This window comes from Miscanthus floridulus, chromosome 8 (assembly GCF_019320115.1).
Source record: "Miscanthus floridulus cultivar M001 chromosome 8, ASM1932011v1, whole genome shotgun sequence".
Lineage (NCBI taxonomy): Eukaryota > Viridiplantae > Streptophyta > Magnoliopsida > Poales > Poaceae > Miscanthus > Miscanthus floridulus.
This window is the reverse complement of record NC_089587.1, coordinates 192831156-192841656: the sequence shown is the minus strand read 5'-3', so window position 1 is coordinate 192841656 and position 10501 is coordinate 192831156.

Below are 10501 nucleotides of genomic sequence, written 5' to 3'. Positions count from 1 at the left end.
CTTTGTGCATCCCCTCAAGTTTATCATGTTTATCTTTAAGCTCTTTCTTAGAAGATTTGAGCTCCTTGAGTTTGGATGACATAGCATCATTTGATTCTCTAAGCTCAACACCTAGCCTTTTCCGCTATATCACATTTAGCCAAAAGAGAATCATTCTTAGCTTCTAGCTTTTCATTCTTAGCTCTAGTCTTTCTAATGATCTTAGTGTATTGATTTAGCAATTTAACAAGATCATCATAAGAAGGTGATTCATATTCATCATCATCACTATCACTATCATTATTGCTAGCATGATCATCACCACTACTATCATCATCATTTGATACCTTGCGTTCACCCTTGGCCATAAGGCATAGGTGTGTAGAGGATGATGGCAGTGGTGTCAGTGAAGATGATGAAGAGTCAATAACAATAGCGGCCACCTTCTCATTATCACTATCATCATCGGATGAGCAACTAGATGAATCAATGTCCGTGAGCCAATCACCAACGATGTATGCCTTCCCACTTTTCTTCTTCTTGTGGAAGTCCTTCTTCTTGCCATCTTTCTTCTTGTATGGCTTGTTTTTCTTCTTCTCATCTTCTTCTTTATTACTTGAGTCATCTTTCTTGCCCTTATACTTGTTCTTGTACTTGTCTTTCTTAGGCTTGGTGCATTGATGTGCTAGATGACCAAGTTCTCCATAATTGTAGTAATCCATCTCCGAGATTGGCTTCCTTCTTGTGCTAGTGAAGAACTTCTTTTTCTTCCCATCAAACTTGACGCCATTCTTGTTGAGCTTCTTTAGCATCTTGGCGGTTCTTCTCACCATGAGAGCAAGACTTGCATCATCAACTTCATCATCACTTGAGCTCTCATACTCAATTCTTGCTTTGCCCTTCTCTTGGCTAGCTTTGAATGCTAAGTCTTTGTCTTTCTTCTTGGTAGAGGATGTGCCATCTTGTGGTGTGATGTGTATGTACATCTCATGAGCATTGATCTTTCCCAAGATTTGTGTTGGTGTAGCAGTGGAAAGATCACCTTGATGAAGCACGGTCACAATATGCCCATATTTGTCAAGGACACTCAAGATTTTTCTTACAACGTCGGATGGTTGCATTTGAGTAAGTCGAAGCCCATTGACTTCCTCTACAAGAACATTCAAGCGTGAGTACATTTCATTAGCACTCTCTTTAGGAAGCATCTCAAATGAATTTAGCTTTTTCATGACAAGATGATAGAGTTCCTCACGCTCGCTCTTAGTTCCCTCATGGAGTGCATAAATGTCCGACCATAGTGCATGGGCATCCATGTGGTTCCTCACCCGGTTAAACACATCTTTACAAAGGCCTCTAAATATGGTGTTTCTAGCCTTTGCATTCCATTTTCGTAATTCACCACATCGCCTTGTAGGTGTGTGGCATCCCAAGGTTTTGGGAAACCTTGTGAGGTGGCTCTAAGTATTACAACATCTAGAGCTTCTAAATACGCCTCCATGCGGATTTTTCAATATGGAAAATCATCCCCCTCAAAGATAGGAGGAGGACCATCCCTGTGAGACATCTTTCTCTAGATGGTTAAGTCTAAATACATGAGCATGAGGCTCTGATACCAATTGAAAGGATCAAGATGCCCAAGAGGGAGGGGGGTGAATTGGGCTAATTCTAAATTTCTTTGCAATAATTAAACCCTATGGTTAGCCCACTTCACCCCTTGTGCCTAGAAAGTGTTACTAATGTTCTACCGCACAAAAAGTCTTGCAACCTAAGTTCCAATTCTACTCTAGCATGGCAATTCTATGAATGTAAAGACAAGAATTGAATTGCTCAAAGTAAATGCTCAAAGTAAAGAGAGAAGGAGGAACGCGGCGATGTTTTGCCGAGGTATCGGAGAGTCGCCACTCCCCACTAGTCCTTGTTGGAGCACCCGCGCAAGGGTGTAGCTCCCCCTTGATCCACGCAAGGATCAAGTGCTCTCTACGGGTTGATTCTTTAACACTCCGTCGTGGTGAATCACCCACAACCGCTCACAACTTGAGTCTGGAGAGACTGACCGGACTCGACACGAGTCCGGTCATGTGTGACCAGACATGTCCGGTGGCTCCAGGAGCTCTCTGGGTGCTCTCTGAGTTGCACCGGATGCTGGTGGCGAAGTCTGACTAGATGCGACTGTGGAGAGTCTGGTCGTGATGACATGGCACTCAGGAATTAGGGTAGAGTGAGGACCAGATGCTGGGCAAGTCCGGTCAGGGAGACCAGACATGTTCGGTTGGCAAAATTATGTTCTAGAACCTCTCTGAGTTGCATCGGACTCTAGTGAGTCACGTGTCCAGTCAGTGGACCTGACGCGTCTGGTGCGAGCGCAGCAAGCGTGTGCAAAGGAGCCGTTGCCCGCCAATGGTAATTTTCAAATGGCTAGTACACATGGCGAGTTCTGAGTGACCGGACGCTGGTGATCGAACACGTCCGGTGCACCTTGCAGCGCGTCCGGTCGACACGCAGATAGCACATTAAGTTGGCCAATGGGTATGTAACTTTTGGGTTGTCTATAAATAGATGTTGGCCAGCTTTGGGAGAGCTCTCTTGGCATTTTGACATTCTTGACATCCCTTTAAGCTGAGCATACTCCCCCCCACTCATCTCCTTGCTTGATAGTGCAAATTAAAGTGAGATTGAGGGATTCCAAGTGCATTGCTTGAGGGATTACATCTAGAGGCACTTGTTGATTGTGTTTCGCTGTGGATTTCTCTTGTTACTCTTGGTGTTTGCCACACCTAGACGGCTTGGAGCAGCGAGGATCGTTGAGCGGAGGGTGGTATTTGTCTCCGGCTCTGATCGTGGTGATTGTAAGGGGTTCTTGAGCGTTCCCCGTGGGAGTTCACAAAAGGCATCTCTAGTGGATTGGTCGAAGCTTGTGGATCCCTATCTTGTGTTGGTTGTGCGGTAACCGATTGTGGGTTTGGCGTGTGATGCCAATTAGCGCATGAACCTCCAAGTGGGTGAATTGCTACAACGAGAACGTAGCTTGCCGGCAAGCAAGTGAACCTCGGATAAAAATCTTGTGTCATCTATATTCTGAGAATTTCATTGTGTTTATTGATTGATCACTTGCCACAGTGGTATAACCCTCTCTATCACTCTATTGTATTTACATTGATATACATCTTGTGTAGTGATAGTTTACCTCACTAGTTGTAATTAGCTTTCTTACTAGTTCTCTAGTAGTAGTTGTTAGAATTAGCTTTTGAGTGCCTAGAAAAGTATAGCTCACTAGACTTGTGGATAGGTGGCTTGCAACATTCTTGTAGTGCTAGCGCGAAACTTGCATTACGCCATTTAATTATCTAACCACCTTGTCTTAGTGTTGTTGTAGAAATTTTTTATTAGGCTATTCACCCCCATCTAGCCATTTAGGACCTTTCATCGGCCAACTACGTTGCCACCAACAAGACAATGTCATCAACTCAATTGAGCAGCCACGCGCTAAGCGCAGCTACGATGACGAATACGAGAAGCTCCTCATCGGTCTGTGCCTCATACATAAAAACAACAGCCATACCATGCGAAAGTGCTACGGTATGAGCAAGGCGTACCGCGACGAGGAGAAGAAGGGGCAGTGGCACCGCGACGACTGCAAGGATCCTAAGCGCCCTAAGTACGCCAACTTTCAAGATGCGGGCAAGACCGTCAGAACAATCTTTGGAGGAGTAGCCACCTCTGAGAGCAAGCGGAAGCATAAGATTACCGCTCGATAGGTCCTATTGGTCACCAACAATGACCCCATTGCCGACCCCAGGTATTTGGACTGGTCGAAGTACCCCATCACCTTCAGCAGGGCCAATCAGTGGGCAGATATCCCATACCCGAGGAGGTTCCCACTCGTATTGGACCCTACAATCTAGAAGGTGCGGTTTAGGAAGGTCCTCATCGACGATGGTAGCGCCCTCAACATCCTTTTCGCAGGAGCCCTAACTGAGTTAGGCCTCTCAAAGGAAGACTTCACACTCGTCGACTCTCCCTTCTAGGGGATTGTACCTGGCAGAGCATCCCAGCCTTTGGGTCAGATTACTTTGCCAGTCTAATTCGGCACCATCAAACACAACCATACTGAGTATGTTAACTTCTTGGTGCTGGACTTTGACACTGCGTACCACGCCATCCTTGGCCGACCGGCTCTAGCTAAGTTTATGGACATACCACATTATGTGTACTTGATCCTGAAGATGCCGACACTCCAAGAAGTCCTAACCCTATGGGCTAACATCAACACTGCCTATGCGTGCAAAAAAGAAAGCCTTGCACTCGCCAAGGCACTCGATCTCTCTGCACGCATGGAGGCTTGTCTCGCCTAAACAAAGAAGCTACCCCGCGCAAGAGTAGGAGATCCCAACGCAAGAGGCACCCCGAGCAGCTACCTAGTCAAGGGAGACCAAGGAGGTGGACCTCAGTACCAGCGACAGGAGCAATACGACTAGGATTGGGGAGAACCTCGATCCCAAATAGGAAAGCGCGCTCATCAGCTTCCTTCGTGACAACATAGATGTGTTTGCATGGAAACCAGCAAACATGCCTGGTGTGCCATGGGAGTTGATCGAGCACTCCTTAAACGTCTCAGCGACCACCATGCCAGTCAAACAGAAGCTTCGACAATTCACGCAAGACCATAAGGAGGCTATTAGGGCAGAAATAACATGACTCTTAGCAGCTGATTTCATTAAAGAGGTGTATCATCCCAAGTGGCTGGCTAATCTAGTCCTTGTACGCAAGAAGAATAAAGAATGGAGAATGTGTGTTGATTACACCGATCTCAACAAACACTGCCCTAAGGACCCCTTCGGCTTACCTTGTATAGACGAGGTCATTGATTCCACAGCAGGCTGTGAACTCTTGTCTTTCCTTGATTACTACTCTAGTTATCATTAGATCTCCTTAAAGGAGGAAGACCAGATTAAGACCTCCTTTATCACGCCATTCGGTGCTTATTGTCACACCACCATGTCCTCTGGACTTAAAAATGCACACACCACCAATCAGAGAGCCATTTAGCGTTGCCTCACCAAACAGATTGGGCACAACATTGAGGAATATGTTGATGACATAGTGGTTAAGTCTAAGACTATCGATGACCTAATCACTGACCTCACAGAAACATTCGACAACCTAAGAAAATTCGGATGGAAACTGAATCCCACTAAGTGTATCTTCGGTGTTCCGTCCGGTATTCTCTTAGGGAACATCGTCAGCCACCGCGGCATTGAAGCAAATCTAGAGAAGATAGAGGCAGTCACCAACATGAAGCCGCCAAGTTGACAGGATGTATGGCAGCTTTAAGTTGTTTCATATCTCGCCTAGGTGAAAAAGGTCTCCCTTTCTTCAAGCAGCTTAAAGCCAAAGGGGTTTCACCTGGATGCCTGAGGCCGACAAAGCTTTTGCCGAGCTCAAGCTTTTCCTAACAACGCCTCCGGTCATGACGATGTCACGGCCCGATGAAACCTTATTGGTCTATATCGCAACAACTAACCATGTCATCAGCACAGCCATCGTCGTCGAACGGGAAGAGGCTGGACATGCATATAAAGCTCAGTCTCTAGTTTACTTCATCAGCAAAGTCGTGAACGAGTCTAAGACTCGATATCCACAAGTCCAGAAGCTCTTGTATGCCGTCCTCATCACATCCCGGAAACTCCACCACTACTTTGATACATACGACATGGCTGTGATTACCGAGTATCTGCTCGGTGATATTCTTTGCAATAAGGAGGCCAATGGCTGCATTATTAAATAGGCGATAGAGCTCGGCACATACTCCATCGATTTTAGGAGCGATAGACAATAAAGTCATAGGTGCTCACTGACTTTATCGCCGAGTGGACCGAGATGCAAGCTCCCATCCTAGCCAATCGTCCTGAGCACTGGACCATGTATTTTGATGGAGCCCTTAACCTTGATGGCGCCCGAGCAGGTGTGCTACTCATTTCTCCATCCGGGGACGAGCTCTGCTATGTCCTTCGGATCCACTTCTCGGCTTCTAACAATGTCGGTAAATATGAGGCGGCACTTCATGGTCTATGCATAGCTGTTTCCCTTGGCGTTAAACGCCGAATGGTGTATGGCGACTCTGTGCTAGTTATCAACCAAGTCAAAAAGGATTGGTCCTATACCAGCAAGAAGATGGACGCCTATTGCGCCGAAATTAGGAAGCTTGAAGGTAAATTTTATAGTCTCGAATTCCATCATGTCATTCGTGATGAGAATGAGGTAGCCGACCGGTTATCTAAGATAGGGTCGACCAGAGCTCAAGTTCTAGCTGGAGTCTTCGTCTAGGACCTCAGGACACCGTCTATCAAGTAAGGGCAAGAAGTTGAGGAAACGCCCCTAGCTGAGCAGCTAGTCCTGGTAGTCCCCGTTCCCAGCAGTGATTGGAGAGAACCATTCCTCAAGTACCTCACTACTGCAGAAGTGCCGACTGACAAGATTGAGATGGAGTGCCTTACTCGTTACAACAAGCACTACATCCTAGTTGGTGGAAGGTTAATGAAGAAGAATGCGAAGGAGGAGCTGCTGCAGAAGTGCATCTCTCAGGAAGAGGGAGTGAAGATCCTCCATGAAATTCATGCTGGATCATGCGACAAACATGCAGCCTCTAGGAATCTGGTCAGCAAAGCTTTCTGAGCAGGTTTCTACAGGTCCACGGCCATCACAGATGCAGAAACACTTGTTCAAGGGCTGCTAGTTTTTTGCTAATCAGATCCACGTCCTAGTCCAGGCCCTACAGACGATACCCACGACCTGGCCATTTGCATGCTGGGGACTGGACATGATTGGGCCCTTGAAGACCACTCCTGGAGGATTCAGATGGGTTTATGTCGCCATTGATAAATTTTCTAAGTGGATTGAGTACATGGCTCTCGTCAAGCCTACAGCAAGGAAAGCAGTGGAGCTCTTTGAGGACATAATTCACAGGTTTGGGCTACCGAACAGCATCATCACCAATCTGGGGTCTATGTTCACCGGCAGCGATTTCTGGGATTTCTGCCGCGAGCAATGCATCTCCGTTAAGTATGTCTTGGTCACGCACCCCAGTGCAAATGGTCAGGTCGAATGTGCAGACGGCATGATATTGGATGCCTTAAGAAAAGCTTTACGAAAAGGACCAGAAGCATCCGGGCAGATGGCTCAAAGAATTTCCAGCTGTGGTCTGGGGGCTGAGGAGCCAGCCCAGTCGCAATACCAGCATCTCACCGTACTTCTTGGTGTTTGGTTCAGAGGCCGTATTGCCTGCTAATGTCGCGTTTCGAGCACCTAGAGTGGAGAATTTTGAGAAAGACAAGTCCGAGCAGGACCGACTTGATGATATCGATCACCTGGAGGAAGAGCGCTTAATTACATGTGTTCAGGAGCGCGTCGAATGTGCAAATGGCCATGTACCTGGACGGTCTGCGGAGATACTACAACCGCAACATTCAGGAGCGATCTTTTGTGGTGGGTGATCTCGTACTCCGCAGGAAGCATAAGACCGACGGGATGCATAAGCTTTCTTCGCCTTGGGAGGGTCCTTATATTGTCAAAGCAGTAACCCGACCGGGGTCGTATAGACTCTACGACGAAAAAGGAGTGGACATCCCCATCTCATGGCACATCGAGTTTCTTAGGCATTTCAATCCTTGAGACATTCTGAATAAAGATATGTACCCTTTATATGTGCATTTAATAAAGTTTTCTTCCTGACATCTCTCTATTTGCTTTCTGTTCATGTTTAACATCTTCAAAATGCCTTATATATTCGTTATCGCCTCACCGACCAACCATGTTCTCGTTCATGTTATCTAGAGGCGGCCCTGTTCCCGATTTAGCACCTAAACGTGTATGGGCAGTAGAGCTCTGCGTCATGGGCGGTCGGCAGCGGCTCCTCGGTGAAGCCTATATTCTTAAGCGTGCACGAGAGAATAGCGCTCTATGCCACAAGGTATGGGATAGCCAGGGCTGGTGATTTGATAAAGGATCAATTGGTTGGGCTCTATTTATATTTTAAATATGAACACTTTAAACAAACATATTGTTTATCTACACCTGATCGGCGAGCTACGGAATCTCTTGATAAATTTTTCCTAATCTACTCCGCTCTGTTCCCTTCATTGTCGAACAGGTTCAGATCATCGACCAGCTTGATCCCCGACTCTGTTGCCTCTTCTTCAAGCTTTGCAATCTGCACGGCAGTCGTCCCATGGGCGAAGCCTCCGTCGATCACCTCTAGCTCTACCGAAGGGTGGAGTGATCATACCACCGCCAGCGCGTGCCCTGCGTCAGAGCAGGCGGCGCCGCGGGCGTATTCTTTGAAGCACGTCCAGGCTATCCCACACCTCTCGGCGACCCTGTCGGGCTGAGGAGGCCTGTCACCGAAAGAGTATACCCAATGTTTTTCTAAACAGTAAACGGTCTTTACACAGTCGCCCTTCGTTTAGTGTTTAGGCTGTTTACACGGTGTTTAAACGAAGTTAAACGGTCTAAACGGTTTTGTACTTTTAAAAAAAATACATATAATTATATATGTGCATGTACAAAATCAAGTATTCTAGCATTTATACATATTTATCTAAGTAAAAATCAATTATTTTGGTATGTATATATATTTATGCATGTGAAAAGAACCAAATATAGATATTTATGCATGTAACATATCAAGTGTACACATTTATAAATATAATAAACTTAAGTATAAAAATTTATCTATACAAAACTGAACTAGATTACCTCGTGTTCGCCTAAACAACCATTTAAGCAGCTGTTTAACCCGTTTAATGTTGTTTATCTCTGTTCTGTTTAGGCCGTTTAGACCGTTTTCCCCATTTTTTGACCGTTTAAACCGTCAACCGTTTAATTTCCGTTTATCCCCTAAATAAATCAGTTTACCACCGTTTACCGTTTATTGGCAGTTCAAACGGCCGTTTAGACTGTTTAGGCGAACACTGAGTATACCTAAGGCTCTGGAAATTCAAGGTCGATGCAGTCCAGCACGGGTATTAGTCCCGTGACTATGGCATCACTACTACAGGAATTAATTTGCGTAGTGTGACCAAAATGGGCTCCGTGGCGGGCACCTCTTTTGCCCGCCACGGTTAACCGGTGGCCGGCCAACGAAGCTGGCCACCGAGGCGCCCGCTGTGGGAAAAGGGTTTACCGTGGCAGGCCACCTTACTTGCCCGCCACAGGAAATCATTATTTACCACGGCGGGCGGTATGAATCACCCACCGCGGTTAATACGATTTACCGTGGCGGGCTCTTCAAACTGCCCGCCGCGGTAAAGAGTTGATTTACCGAGGCGGGCGCTTTATCTTGCCCGCCGCGGTAAAGCCTGTACAAATACACAGCAACACCCCTTCATCTTCTCCACAGGTCTTCCTCTCTCAAACTCATGGGGGGGAGGCTTTGCCCTAAAATTTGAGGAAACTTTTGATTTGAGTTGAAGGGCTTGGATTTGAGGGAGGAGGACATCATAAGAGTTTCATAAAGGCTCTCCCTCTCTCCTTCCATCCTCTCTCTCTATTTCCATCACCTAGAGTTCTCTCTAGATCTAGATCAATTTTAATGGAAAAAATGATGTCATGTATTTCTTTAACTTTAGATTCATCATAGATGCATGCTTCATCTTTCACATCGTCATGTCCTCTCTTTTTCATGATTTTGGACGTAAAAATCATCAATTTCTCCTAATTCTTCTTTATTTAATGTTGATTGTGACGGATAATGTCCGTAGGTATGAAGGATAGGTCGGATTGGATGTACCGGATCGATAGAGTGAATGATCCGCGGTACCTCTTTGAATTAAGGAAGTTTATTGTTGCTGGTAAAACGCACCGTGAGAGACTGAAGCGGATGACAACCATATGTCCATGTTCTCGTTGCAAGAACCTGAAAGCCCACCGAGACAGCGAGGTGCAAACTCATTTGATCATGTATGGTTTCGTCAAGGGCTACACAGTCTGGACATTTCACGGCGAAAGAGTTGGTGCGAGTGGCGGTGCATCTGGAGTGAGCTCTTCGACGCCGACGACGACAGCACCACCGGTGAATAAAGATCCTTTAGGAGCACCCGGCTCCTCATCATCTTCAGCAGCAGCTGCGCCAGCCGATAGTGACAACAGTTGTCGTCGTGATTACATCATGGTGGATGATCTAATGCAAGACATGGCTGACAAAGCCGGCGACGGTGGGGATGGTCAGGATACTGTGAGCCAACCCGAGGATGTGTAGCTTGTTGAAGATCTAGTCAAACACTTCGATGAAGACGACGTTGTGTTGGGTTGCCCAAAGTGGTTGGAGAATTTTAGAGAGTTGAAGCAGGCGGCAGTTGATCCTCTCTATAAGGACGGCGACGATTGTCTGAAGGAGTGCACGGCGCTCCGTTTTAACCTCCATATGTTGATGTTGAAGGCTCATCATGGTTGGTCTGACACTAGCTTCAATGAGTTGTTAAGCTACCTTGCCACCACGTACCCAATGGCTAACAAGGTGCCCACCAAT